This window comes from Nicotiana attenuata, unplaced genomic scaffold (genome assembly GCF_001879085.1).
Source record: "Nicotiana attenuata strain UT unplaced genomic scaffold, NIATTr2, whole genome shotgun sequence".
Classification (NCBI taxonomy): domain Eukaryota; kingdom Viridiplantae; phylum Streptophyta; class Magnoliopsida; order Solanales; family Solanaceae; genus Nicotiana; species Nicotiana attenuata.
In genome coordinates this window covers 82,039-96,631 of record NW_017672749.1, presented here as the reverse complement: position 1 = coordinate 96,631, position 14,593 = coordinate 82,039, and positions in this window count along the sequence as shown.

Below are 14,593 nucleotides of genomic sequence, written 5' to 3'. Positions count from 1 at the left end.
TATAAATGTTTACAATGATGATGTTCTTTGATTAGGTAAAAGTTAAGTGATCAAACGTAGATGTGTTGAGATATATTATTCTTGAGGAAGCTCACAAATGCAGATACACAATACATCTTGTATCCAATAAAATGTATCATAACATAAAGCAATTTTATTAGTATAAAGGAATGAAAAAAAGATTATTATTAACTTTGTCTCTAATTATTTGACTTATCAACTGGTCAAGGCTGAGCATCAACGACATGTAGGCCTACTAAAATAGAAATTTCAGAGCTGAGATGGGAAAGGATTACTATAAATTTTGTTACCAGGCTACCACAAAGTGTTAGGTGTTATGACTTGTATAGGTAATTGTAGATCGACTGGCAAAATCAATACACTTTTTCCCGATGAAGACTACATATAGTGAAGAGAGGTATGGACATATATATATATGAGTGAAATTGTCTGACTTTATGGAGTTCTAATATCTAGCATCTCCGATAGAGGATCACAGTTCACTTACGCTTTTAGAAATCTTTTCAAGAAGTATTGGGTACACAAGTAGATCTTAGTACCGCATTTTACCCGTAGTTAGATGGGCAATTTTAACATACTATAGAGATCCTGGAGGATATGTTGAGAGCTTGTATTCTTGAGTTTGTAGGTAGTTGAAACATATATCTACCTTTAGCTGAATTTGCTTACAATAATAGCTTCTAGTCCAGTATTTAAATGGCACCATACGAAGGTATTGTATGGTAGAAAATGTCATTCTCCTATCGGATAGTTTGAAGCTGGTGAGACTAACTTATTGGGACATTTAGTACATACAGCTATTGACAAGGTCCAATTGATCAGGTAGAGATTGCTCACAACTTAAAGCAGACAAAAGTTTTATGCAAATAAGAGAAAAAGAGATTTAGTGCTCACAATTAAGGGACAAAGTATTTTTATGAGTCTCTACTGTGTAGGGCGTATGAGATTCAAAAAAAAAAATAGTAAGTTGAGCCCGAAGTTTATAGGTCCGTACGAGATACTTGAACAAGTGAGAGCTATGGCATATCGTTTGACACTTTCTCCTGAGTTATTTTTTATTCATCCAGTGTTTCATGTCTCAATGCCAAGAAAATGTATATCAAACTCATTTCAGGTACTTCAAGCACCTACTATACCGCTCGATGAGAAGCTATCGTACAAGAAGGAACCAATGGCTATTGTTGATAGAAAAATGAAGAAGTTATGGTAAAAAGAAAACGTGTTCGTGAAAGTCTTATGGAGAAATCATATAGTAAAAGAAGCTACATGGGAAGTGGAAGATGCTATGCGAGTCAAGTATCCTTATTTATTTTAGTCTACAGGTATGTAGCAGAACTAAATCCGAGCACCGAATTTCATAAGGTGGGGAGAATGTAGAACCTCATATTCGATAAGGGTATATTGATCTTTAAGCACTTAAATAAATAAATATAATGAATAAGGAAAGAAAGAAACAAAAAAAATGGGAAAACCTAATCGATAAAAAGATTGAGCAAAAGCCCACTAGAATGAGAAAAGAAAAAGGGTTCAGGGAAGGAGTCACGTATTCTAAAGCTTCTGCCGAAAGAGAAGCCACCAACTAGTTGCTATATGAACCAAAAATAATAAAGATATACTTCAATCATGGAAGCTTTAGATTTGGAGAAAACCAACAGAGAAAGAATTTTTTTCTATAGAGAAGGAAATATAGAAAAGCTTAACACAAATAATTTTGAATATCAAGGATGGATCGTTTGAATAACTCTTTTGAACTCTAAGCACTTTCGAGTTTCGAGTACTCCAATAAATATCTAAACTCTTTATTTTTTTTTCATGCGGACATATTCTTTAATTAATTTGTTTTCTTTTGAATAATTAAGCAATTTATATAAATTGTGAATGGCTTATTTAAATACCACACAGACAAAGAATTAGTAGTGTATATTTGAGTGAAGAATTTATTTTAGAAATATTCTCGATAAAGATGTGGTGTAATAAGATACTTAAGCATGTTTTAGTGTTTTCAAGAGCAATTTGGAACAATACATATTCTACAGTAACTTTCCTTACTCTCAGAATGTACATATGGCTTAAAGCAATATGAGGTATAGGACTATTTTCACGTGACCTGGACAAAATAAACTTGAGAAATTGAGAATCAAACATTAAAACCTCAAGACTTTGATATTATGAATTTTTTATGAATTAGCTTAAACAAAGAAATTAACACGAGATTGATATTGATGTGATTATAGATTGATTGAAAAAAGTTGTACATATCACTCAAGGCGACGAGTTTGGTATTTCGACACGAATCTATGAGTAGTAATCTTACCGCAATTTGTGTTATCATAACCTGCATGGTTTATACATTATTTTTAAAAGGAAATGTGTTACTGAATATTTGAAATTGCATGTGGAAAAAGTCTTTTACTTGATATGGTAATGAATAATTTACTTGAGATGTTTACAGTTATTTAAAATATTATCACTGTTACTAGACATGTTTTACTATTACTAAAGATATGATTACTGTTACCGAAATTGGATTACATGATTTGATAAAAATTGAATGTCCTGTACTGTTTTGAAATTGCTTCCATGTGAAGATTTACTGTTTAAAAGAAAAGTATTAATAGGAGGAGACTTTGAAAGATCCTATAGCTAACAGCGGGTTTGTTAGACTTGGTACACCTTGTATTTATCGATTACCGAGTATAATTATAGCCTCATCTAGTGGGAAGGTAGAACTTGCATACAATTACAATTTTCCCTTCAGTAGTGACCTACAGTTATATTTGACTCCTTTTACGAAGGGGTCCACATTGTGATAAAGATTTTTTATGACACATTATTTACCAAATTTATTTCTGAATTATTAAATTGATTTTGTTACAGAAAATACATGATGAGACTGATTATTGTTACCGTTTTAATGTGATTATTATTCAAGCATATTTTCTGGTTTGTCCCCTACTAAAACGGTTGTGGTTAAGTATTATTACTGACTAAGCTAGCGACTCATTTCCCGCTATTATTTTTACAGAGATAGCAGTAGACGCATGCGAGGATTCCGTTAATTAGAGTACACGAGTTGACAGTTCTGTTACGACCCCGGTTCGCCCTCCGTGAAGTATCGTGACGACACCTAATCCCTACGACTAGGTAAGCCTAAAATGCGGAAATAAACCAAATTTGTGGAAGAAAAATAAGTTAAAACCGAGATAGAGTAAATAAACAACGTTTAAGACTGCCGCTCGACATACATAACGTTAACTCTCAAAACTAATACATATTCCCAAAACCCGGAAACCCATGAATCACAAGCTACGAATATAGTAAAATGCTCTAACTTCGGAAAGTCTACATCAACAGTAAAGATAGAATGGCTAATCACTACAAGAGAGAATGGAGAGAGACTCTTCGGTCTGTGGACGCGGCAGATATACTTCAAAGTCTCCGAAAGATCGCCTCACCTCAAGGATGGTAAGTCTGAGTAGAGGTACCTGGATCTGCACATGAAAAAAAACATGCGCAGGAAGGACATGAGTATACCACAGCGTCACTTAGTAAGTGCCAAGCCTAACCTCGGTCGGGTAGTGACGAGGAAGGTCAGGGCCCTACTGAGGTTAAATAATAATATAAAGTTTGACAGAGCAGTATAAATAAGTGCAGCAGTAAAAGCATCACAGGATATAAAGATAATTACAACTGATACAAAGTCAAAACAATCTCGAGGATGATAACCGGGGATCTCTGAGTATCCCGAGGATCTCTTAGTATCCTCAGTATATACCCGGGGATCTCTTGGTATCCCGAGGATCTCTTGGTATCCTCAATATATGCCAGGGATCTCTCGGTATCCCGATGATCTCTTAGTATCCTCAATATACTTGCCAGGGATCTCTCGGTATCCCGAGGATCTCAGCTGGGTCATAAATACGTACAGGGGATCTCCCGGGATGCCTTCCCGTAGTCCCAAAATAAAACGTACAATAATAGCAAAAAGGAATACTCAATTAAGCTTAACTTCATACCAAGGCAAAACAGATAATTCTAAGCTAGCATGCTTCACGTAATACAAATAAGGCAATTAAAGAAAATACAACAATTTAGTCAATTAGACATGCTTCTCTAGACTAACAGGAGGCTTAAATTCCAAACAGTGTAAGCAAGAAAAAGGAAGAACACAATTTAAGGCTATTTTTAATGAAACACCGGATTTCCAACAATTAGCACAAGTAAGCACTCGTCACCTCACGTACAAGGCATTTCAATTATCACAATATCAGTCCTAGGGAAAGTCCCCCACACAATGTTAGACAAGCCACTTACCTCGAACCGGCTCAATAATCAACCCGAAATCACGTTCTTGCCACGAGTATTCGACTCCAAATGGCCCAAATCTATTCAATTAAATTTCATAATGTAAATAACACTTCAAGTAATTGATTCTACAATTAAATTCTAAGCTGATACGCAAAATTAGGTGAAATGACCAAAACGCCCCTCGGGCCCACATCTCGGAATCAGGCAAAATTTACATTTTCAGAATCCTCATACTCTCACGAGTCTATACAGAACAAAAAAATTGAAATCGAAGTTCAATTGACCGCTCAACTACCCCTTTTAAGGTCTCTTAAACTCAAGCCTTAATTACCCATTTTTTTCCAAAATTTCCACCACTAATTAGGTCTAATCACATAAAAATGAGTTAAGAAGTCAAAAATGTTACCTCCAAGTGATTCCCCTTGAATCTCTCTTCAATCCTCTTCAAAAGCTCCAAAAACGACCAACAATGGAAGAAATAAACCCCAAAATTGCTGACAAGACGACTATTTAAAACATTCTGCCCAGCTGTTTCTGCATCTGCGGCCTTGGGACCGCTTCTGCGGTCCCGCACTTGCGGAACAATGGTCGTATTTGCGATTTTCACTTAAGGCTCAGATTTCCGCATCTGCGACTCCCCTTCCGCAGATGCGGTACCGCCCCTGCCGAAATGCCACCGCTTCTGTGGTTTCCTGCTGAGCTCTCCAAATTTCGCTTCTGCGACCACAAGGCCGCTTCGGCGCCGCACCTGCGAGACCCAAACCGCAGGTGCGGTTATGACAGAAAACCAGCAGCTGAGGCTACAACTCTAACTCCAAAACTCCTCCGTCAACCACCCGAAATTATCCCGAGGCCCCCGGAACCTTGACAAAAGGCACCAACAAGTCTAATACCACTGTCCAAACTTGCACCAATCCTTAAAACACCTAAAACAACATCGAAACCTCGAATTAACCGTGGATTCAAGCCTAAGAACTCCAAATTTCTCAAAATACGCTTTCGATAAAAAAGGCTATCAAACCTCGTCTGAATGACCTAAAATTTAGCACACACGTCGCATTCAACACTACGGAGCTACTCCAACTTCTGGAACTCCATTCCGACCCTCGGATCAAAATCTCACTATCGAATCGGAAACTTCAAAATTCAACCTTTAGGCATTTCAACCCTAAATTAGCTACGGACCTCCAAAACACAATCCGAATACGCCCCTAAGCCCGAAATCACCCAACGGAGCTAACGGAACCATCGGATTTCCATTCCAAGGCCGTCTTCACACTGTTCTGACTACAGTCAAATTCCCAGACTTAAGCTCTCATTTAGGGACTAAGTGTCTCAAAAATCTCCGGAACTCAAAACCGAACATCCCGACAATTCATAATAGCATAAATAAACAGGGGAAAGCAGTTAATAGGGGATCGAGGCGAAAATTCAAAAAACGACCGGCCGGGTCATTACATCCTCCCACACTTAAACATTCGTTCGTCCTCGAACGAGCATAAAGACATACTTGAAGTAGTGAAAAGATGAGGATACCGGCTGCGCATAACCTGCTCGGTCTCCCAGGTCGCCTCCTCGACCGGCTGTTCCCGCCACTGAGCCTTTACTGATGCGATGTTCTTTGACCTCAGCTTTCTAACCTGCCTGTCCAATATTGCCACTGGCTCCTCAACATAAGATAGATCCTTGTCCAACTGGACCGAACTGAAATCCAACACGTGCGACTGATCACCGTGATACCTCCGGAGCATCGATACATGAAATACCGGATGAACCCCTGCGAAGTTGGGAGGTAAGGCAAGCTCGTAAGCGACCTCCCCAACATGTCTCAAAATCTCAAAAGGGCCAATAAACCTCGGACTCAACTTCCCTTTCTTCCCAAATCTCATAACGCCCTTCATAGGCGAAACCCGAAGCAGAACCCGCTCTCCAACCATGTAGGAAACATCATGAACCTTCCGGTCCGCGTAACTCTTCTGTCTGGACTGGGCTGTACGGAGTCTATCCTGAATCACCTTGACTTTCTCCAAGGCATCCTGAACCAAGTTTGTGCCTAATAATCTAGCCTCACCCGGTCGAACCAACCCACGGAGATCTACACCGCCTACCATATAAAGCCTCGTACGGTGCCATCTGAATGCTGGACTGATAGCTGTTGTTGTAGGCAAACTCTGCCAATGGCAGAACTGATCCCACGACCCTCCAAACTCAATCACACTCGCACGGAGCATATCCTCAAGAATCTGCATGGTGCGCTCGGACTGTCAGTCCGTCTGAGGCAGAAATGATGTGCTCAACTCCACCCGAGTACCCAACTCATGCTGTACGGCTCTCCAGAACCGCGATGTCAACTGAGTACCTCTGTCTGAAATGATTAACACTGGAATACCTTGCAGATGGACAATCTCCCGGATATAAATCTCCGCCAGCCGCTCCGAAGAATAGGTAGTACACAGAGGGATGAAACGCGCGGACTTGGTCAGCTGATCCACAATAACCCAAATGGCATCGAACTTCCTCAAAGTCCGTGGGAGCCCAGAAACGAAGTCCATGGTGATCTGCTCCCACTTCCACTCCGGAATCTCTATCTGCTGAAGCAATCTACCCGGTCTCTGGTGCTCAGACTTCACCTGCTGACAATTAAGGCACCGAGCTACAAACCCAACTATATCTTTCTTCATCCGCCTCCATCAGTAATGCTGCCTCAAATCCTGATACATCTTCGCAGCACCCAGATGAATGGAATACCACGAACTATGGGCCTTTTCTAGAATCAACTCCCGAAGCCCATCGACATTGGGTACACAAACTCGACCCTGCATCCTCAATACTCTGTCATCACCTATAGTCATATCTCGAGCATCGCCATGCAACACTTTGTCCTTGAGGACAAGCAAATGAGGGTTACCAAACTGACGCTCCCGGATACGATCAAACAAGGAAGACCGAGAGACCACGCAAGCTAGAACCCGACTAGGCTCCGAAAGATCCATTCTCACAAACTGGCTGGCTAAGGCCTGAACATCCATCGCCATAGGCCTCTCCGCTGCTGGTAAATAAGCCAAACTCCCCAAACTCTCTGCCCGGCGGCTCAAAGCATCGGTCACCACATTAGCCTTGCCCGGGTGATACAAGATAGTGATATCATAATCCTTCAGCAGCTCTAACCATCTCCTCTGACGCAAATTAAGGTCCTTCTGCTTGAACAGATGCTGCAAACTCCGGTGGTCAGTATAAATCTCACGAGGCATGCCGTACAAATAATGACGCTAGATCTTAAAGGCGTGAACAATAGCAGCTAACTCAAGATCGTGGACATGATAATTCTTCTCATGTATCTTGAACTGTCTGGACGCATAGGCAATCACCCTACCATCCTGCATCAGTACCGCTCCAAGGCCAACTCTCGAGGCATCACAATAGACAGTATAAGACCCTGAACCAGTAGGCAATATCAGAACTGGGGCTGTAGTCAAAGCTATCTTGAGCTTTTGAAAGCTCTCCTCACACTCTTCCGTCCACTGGAATGGAGCACCCTTCTGGTCAGTCTGGTCATATGTGCTGCAATAGATGAAAACCCCTGAACAAATCGACCGTAGTAACCTGCCAAGCCAAGAAAACTGTAGATCTCTATAGCTGAGGATGGTCTGGGCCAACTCTACACGGTCTCCAATTTCTTCGGATCCACCTGAATACCCTCTCTCGAGACCACATGACCCAAGAACGCCACGGAATCCAACCAAAATTCACATTTCGAGAACTTAGCATACAACTTCTTTTCTCTCAAGGTCTGGAGCACTGTCCTCAGGTGTTGCTCGTGATCTTCCCGACTCCGGGAATATACCAAAATGTCATCAATAAAAACAATCACGATGAGTCAAGATATGGACGGAAAACACTGTGCATCAGATGCATGAAGGCTGCTGGGACATTAGTCAGCCCAAATGACATAACAAGGAACTCGTAATGACCATACTGAGTCCAGAAGGTAGTCTTCACGATATCTGGCTCTCGAATCTTCAACTGATAATAGCCTGAATGCAAGTCAATCTTAGAAAACACACAAGCACCCTGCAACTGGTCAAACAGGTCATCAATACGAGGCATAGGATAACGGTTCATCACTGTCACCTTGTTCAACTGGCGATAATCAATACACATACGCATAGAACCATCCTTCTTCTTCACAAATAAGACAAGAGCACCCTAAGGTGATACACTGGGCCGAATGAAACCCTTATCAAGTAATTCCTGCAACTGCTCCTTCAACTCCTTCAACTCAGGAGGGGCCATATAGTACGGAGGAATAGAAATGGGCTGAGTGCCCGGCAACAGATCAATGCCAAAATAAATGTCTCTATCGGGCGGCATGCCCGGTGTGAGCACGTAATTTTTGCCACGCTTGAATTACTCCTATAAATTCCTTAGAGTTAGGATCTTTTCTTTATTATTTGAATTAATTGCATGACTTTGTGCCTTGTTTGCATTTTTGTGTGCATTTTAGTTGCCATAATTCATAAAAAAGTATAAAAATAGTGCACTTGCATTTAGGATCCAATTTTTTATATTTTGTATTTACATTACAAAATAAGAGAAAATAACAAAATAGTCCTATTGCATCATTTTACTTTTATTTTTTGATTTTTCCTTAAGTTTTCTTTTTAAATTAGGAATTGGTTAATTTTGGAAATTAATTAGTATAATTTTAGAGTCAATTTAGGTCTTTTATTTTAAACTTTGCATTTGAACAAAAATCTAAAAAAATGAAATGAGAAAAGAAGAGAAAAGTAAAGAAATAAAGAAAATTCAAATAAAAAAATTAAAGGTCTTAATACATATCCATGTTTGGGCCAATTCTGATATTAGCCCAAACAAATCCCTCCAAGACCCATCAAACTCGGCCCAAAACCCGCATCAGTCCGGTTCCCCCCCCCCTCCCTTTTAAAAATAGAACGACACCGTTTTGACTTCGTGAAATTTGAGCCGTCGAGGATACATGATCCAATGGCTCAGAAGCTAGGGTATACTAGGTATAAAAGTGTCGGACCATACCCCCTACCCCCCCAAGTCGTCTCTTTCACCCCTACTCTCACCAGAGACGCCCCCACCGTCTACCTCCTTGGACCGCCGCCGGAAATCGCCTCACGGCGGCGGCCGGTCACCAAACGACTCCAAAATTACACCATAACACCCCCTCGTCATCCTCAGCACATATCCGACCTTTGTTTCCCCCAAATCACAGTCAAAGTGTTCGAATAATCCAAACCCTAGGCGCCGTCTCCGCCGCTCACGGCGGCACCAACCCCAAACCTTACCAAAAATACACCCTGAACTCCCCTTGTTCTCCTCTTTCCAAACCCCCAAACCCCGTCTCTCAAATCCTAGTCGAACTTCTCGAATATTAAATCGAAACTCCGGCCAAAACCCTAACTCCTCCAAATGGCCCCAAAATTACACCCCATACTCTCTTAACCTCCCTTTTTCCGAATCCCTAACTGATTCCTTTCGAATATCGCCGGAATTGCTCGAATTCTAAATCAAGGAAAGCGGCAGAACCCTAAAATGACATAGGTGAGTTTCCTTTGCTTGTTTTTGTTATTTGAACTATTTCTTCTTCATGATTAGCCGATTTAGGTTTTGATTTTCATTTTTGCTTATTAATCTGTCTATAATCAGTAATTGAACTTGTTCTTCTCTGTTTTTATTTGTTCATGTTATTTTGTTTTGAGTTTCTAATTCTCTGATAGTCAATAATATGAATTTGTTCTTATTTTTGATCCCCTGTGTTTTTTTTACCTTTGTTTGCATTGATTTAGTTGTACTTCATTCTAATTGTAGTTTTCAGCTTTTCATTTGTTTGTTAATTGTTAGTTTACTGTTTTATTATTATAATTTTTAGGATCCATTTTGATTAGAATTAGTTTTAGTTTAGAAGTTTTCCTCCTAGTTTAATCTCAGTTCTTTTTCGAAATTCTGATTAGTTTGTGAAAATAGGGTTTGGTTTATTGTTTGAGACCAGTAGGTCGTTTGAATTGGGTCACTTGGCCAGACCTAGTTGGTGGACCTGGGGTAAAATCAGGGGTATTCAGGGTTAGTTTGGGTATTCCCAAATAGAAAATTAATGCTGTTAGTTGAAACTAGAACCTCCCAGAATCTTCTAGAGGAGTTTTAATTAAAAATTTCAATAGTTTTAGTGTTTAACTTGAGAAACAAGTCAAAACCTTAGGGACTAACTAGCTAAAAATTAAAATAAAAGAGGGGCTAAGGGTGTAAACTTGAAAATCTGAGAAGCCCTCAATTTCTGCCTATAAAAGGCAGTCTCTTACTTGCCTTGTTTCACAAGTTTGAACATCTGAAAATTTGAATTTCAAAAATTCAAAACCAAAAACTGAAATCTGAGAGTTAGAGAGTTCCATTTTAGATCTTAGTTCTTAAAAGCCCAAAAATAACACACAAAAACTCCCAAAATCGACTGTTCCATTGAATTTATGGAGTGATCTCGAGGTTTCAGGTTCTGAAATTTCATTTCCAACTTGAATAAGGTTGAAAAATGGTTTAAATGGTCCTGTCAATTCAGTAGTGAAGGTTTCAGAGATCCTGGGGGTTATATCAAGTCGATTTTGGGTCGTTCAAGCTTATTTTTGGTTGTTTACTGGTTTTGCAATCTGAAATCAACTCCTGGGCCGATTGACACTATTTTCTGGGTTCAAAATCGATTTTATTGCTGCTGTATTTCTGCTGCTCAACTGATCCTCAATTTCATTTATTGTGCAAATTTCAGGTACAAGTTCTGAATCCACGACAATGTATGCTTGATTTGAGATGTGAAATAGAAGCTTCAAATTGATCCCTTGCTGGCTGCTCTTATTATTTCTTTCCTGAAATATGCTCCGTAGATTAGTTAGTTAAAATTGAGTAATTGAATGTTGTAATTAATTCGACTATTGAGCCTTTTAACTGTATGAATGATCTGCAAATAGCTTCAGCATAGTATAGTTAGTTCATCCTTGTAATTTCATGTAGTTGGAATTTAAGCTTAGAATAGTTTATTGGTTAGAGGTCGAACACGAAAGAAGCATGAACTTTCTTACTAAATGTAGAATCAGCTTGCCCTGTAGACTAAAAATGATTTGCTATTTTAATTTGTTCACCATATGCCTGTTGAAAATTGCAACTCACAGGAATTTATTCATATTCTGCAAACTGTAAAGCAGTAGCGCATTTTACATCCATACTATATGCCAGTTTGGGGTTCATAAGTAAATTTGGATAACAATAGTTAGAAGTGAGCATGATAATGAGTATCAACAATTGCGTCTAACTCCCAGGTCATTAATGAGTTTTGATTTGAAATTAATTAACTGTTAGATTCTAGGTGGATCGAATTAGTTATCAATAGACAGAATAAGTTGAAACTGTGTGAAATATTTGCCTTAGAATTTGATTTGAATAAGAGAAGCATATGTTTTTTTACAAAGCTGTTACCAGGCCTAGCCATTACCGTCAATATTGGTTTGGGCTCATTCATGAGCCAAGACAACTAGGCCCATATATTTACACGATTTTTGGGCTTAGTGTTATAATAAGAAGCCCAAAGCAGGGCAAATTTTAATACAAGCTGTGTTTTCCTTCTTCGTGCATAAGACCAAGTTTAAAGGCCCAAAATTGCTAGAAGTTAAAACCCATTTTTAAAAATTATACTAGGGATATGAGAATTAATTTGCAATATGAATTTAGGTTTTCGAGTTAGGTAGCGGGTTCTAATAAAGAGGGTCCCTCCTTTTGTTTGAATTCGGACTTGAACTCGAGGCCCAAATTTATAAATGGGAATTAATTAGGCCCTTTTAGAGACAAAAAATAAATAGAAAAATCGTAGTTGCTTTAGGTTGGCCTTTAAATAAAAATGAGATGAGCCTCGCCAAACGAAACACATAACTTGCGGGGCCCTCTTTAAATGTTCCTATTAAGATACTTAGAACTCGGGGCGTGCCGTTTAGCGAATTTCACGGCCCTCTGCAAAGATAATAACTCGTTAGTCGCTTTAGGTGCGCCTTTAATAATTTTACCTTCTTAAGTACGGGTGTGCATTTCATGCAACCCAAATCCAAATCCCAAAACGTCGAATAAGACTGTGTCAAGGATACGGGTGCATTTCATGTGACGTGATCCAAAAACACATTTTTAAACGACGTTCACTTTCTTTAAAATTTTTTAACTAAAAGCAGTAACATGATTCTTAAAATTGCACTATAGGGTAGAACATATATAAAAATTGGATTTTAGCCAAATATAATAGTTTAAGCGACCGTGCTAGAACCACGGGATCAGAGGGTGCCTAACACCTTTCCTCGGGTCAACAGAATTCCTTATTCAGAATTTCTGGTTCATAGACTCCAATTGGGAAGTCGAAATTTTTCCTCGATTTGGGATTCAAATTAAACCGGTTACTTGGGACACCAAAAGCCAATCCTATCCCAAGTGGCGACTCTAAAAATAAATAAATAATCCCATTTCGAATAATGTCACTTTAAATGGAAGAACTCCCTTATACGTTATCCTTCGGGGTAGGTGTGTAAAAAAGGAGGTGTGACAGCTCTGGCGACTCTGCTGGGGAAATGAACCTAGAATTTTGATTCAGGGTTCAAGAATTCGAGCTTAGTATAATTGTTATATTTGGCTTTATCTGATTTTTCTACATGTTCCATGCTATATGTGCTAAATGTTTTACTGCTTTGATATTTGTTGAAATTGTATATATAAACTGTCGCGAATCCCTTCCTCTTTCTGAGTCTTCTACATCATGGAGTAGGGTGCACTTCGTGTAGCTTCTCTTCTGTTTAGAGTCTTTTCCCATTTAGAACGAGGTTTGGATAAGTTGCAAAGCCGGCGGAGCTTCTGTATCCCCGGTACGCTGCCTCCCCCTCGGCTCGAGTTGTCCGCTCGGGTAAGCCAGGTCTAGACCAATAAACCTAGGATTTAAACCTAGAAGAACAAGAACTCATGCCGGAACCCTAGTAGGACGCTTGTTTGCATCATGTGCATTTGACTTAGGGGACTCAACACAGGGGTTGGCTCCGTCTAGGACAGGTGACCTGAAATATTGACCATCCTGATGCATCTTACGTGCTACTTGCGCATTTATTTGCTCGGCTTTGCATGCTGACCGGCTTGTCTAAATGAGTGAATTATGAAAATAACCAGTGTTAGGACTAAGTGAGGGTGACCATTTGTTGTGAAAAACCAAATGCCCAATTAGTATCGAAATGCTGCCGGATTTTTGGAAAAATGAAAAAAAAATGAAAATATTTGAAAACATAGAAAGAAAAATTGTTGTCCAAAATAGGCTTTGGCAAATCTAACCGAACTACGCGGGTTTGATTCTCACCGGTTGTGAGATACGTAGGCAAACCTCATCAGTTCCGACCCCAATTTTCAAAAAATCCAAAAATATTTTTTTTCTTCAGAAATCTTTCCTTAGATAATTTTTAAAAAAAAAAAAAAAGAAGTTTTTAAAACTAAAAAATGGTTTCCTTCTTTCTAATGTCTTTCATAAAAATCAAAATCCAAATATACGGGTTTCCTTCAGTGTAAAGTATTTTTTTATAAAAAAACAAAAATCCAATCCAAAAATACTCTTTTCTTCTTTAGAAGTCTTTCTTTTGTAAACGTCAAAAAAAGTTTTGAAAATTTGAAGACCAAAAATATTTTTGCCTTTTTTTTTAAAAGTACTTTTGTAAATAAATAAAAGCTCAGAAATTCAAAACATTTTTCTTAAAGAAGTCCCTCTTTCGAAAATTAAGAGGTTACATCCAAAATCCAAAAATATTTTCTTTTTTCCGTAGAAAAAGAGAAAACAAATGAAAATTCGAATAAAAAATATTTTCTTTTGCCTTAAAGCTTCATGGTCTAAGTTTTATAAAAAGAAAAAAAAGAGTTAGTTTACTCCATTCCCAATCGGCCTGAACTACGCTGGTTTGATTCTCACCGGATGTGAGATACGTAGGCAAACCTCATCGGTTCCGACCCCAATTTTCAAAAAATCCAAAAATATTTTCGTTTAGTTATTTCTTTAGAAATCTTTCCTTAGAAAATTCAAAAAAAAAAAAAGAAGTTTTTAAACTCAAAATGGTTTCCTTCTTTTTGATGTCTTTCATACGGAAAGAAAAAAATCAATAAAAATCAAAATCCAAAATACGGGTTTCCTTCATTTTGAAAATCCAAAATAATCAGAAACAAAAATCCAAAATTTTGAAAAAAAAAAGTT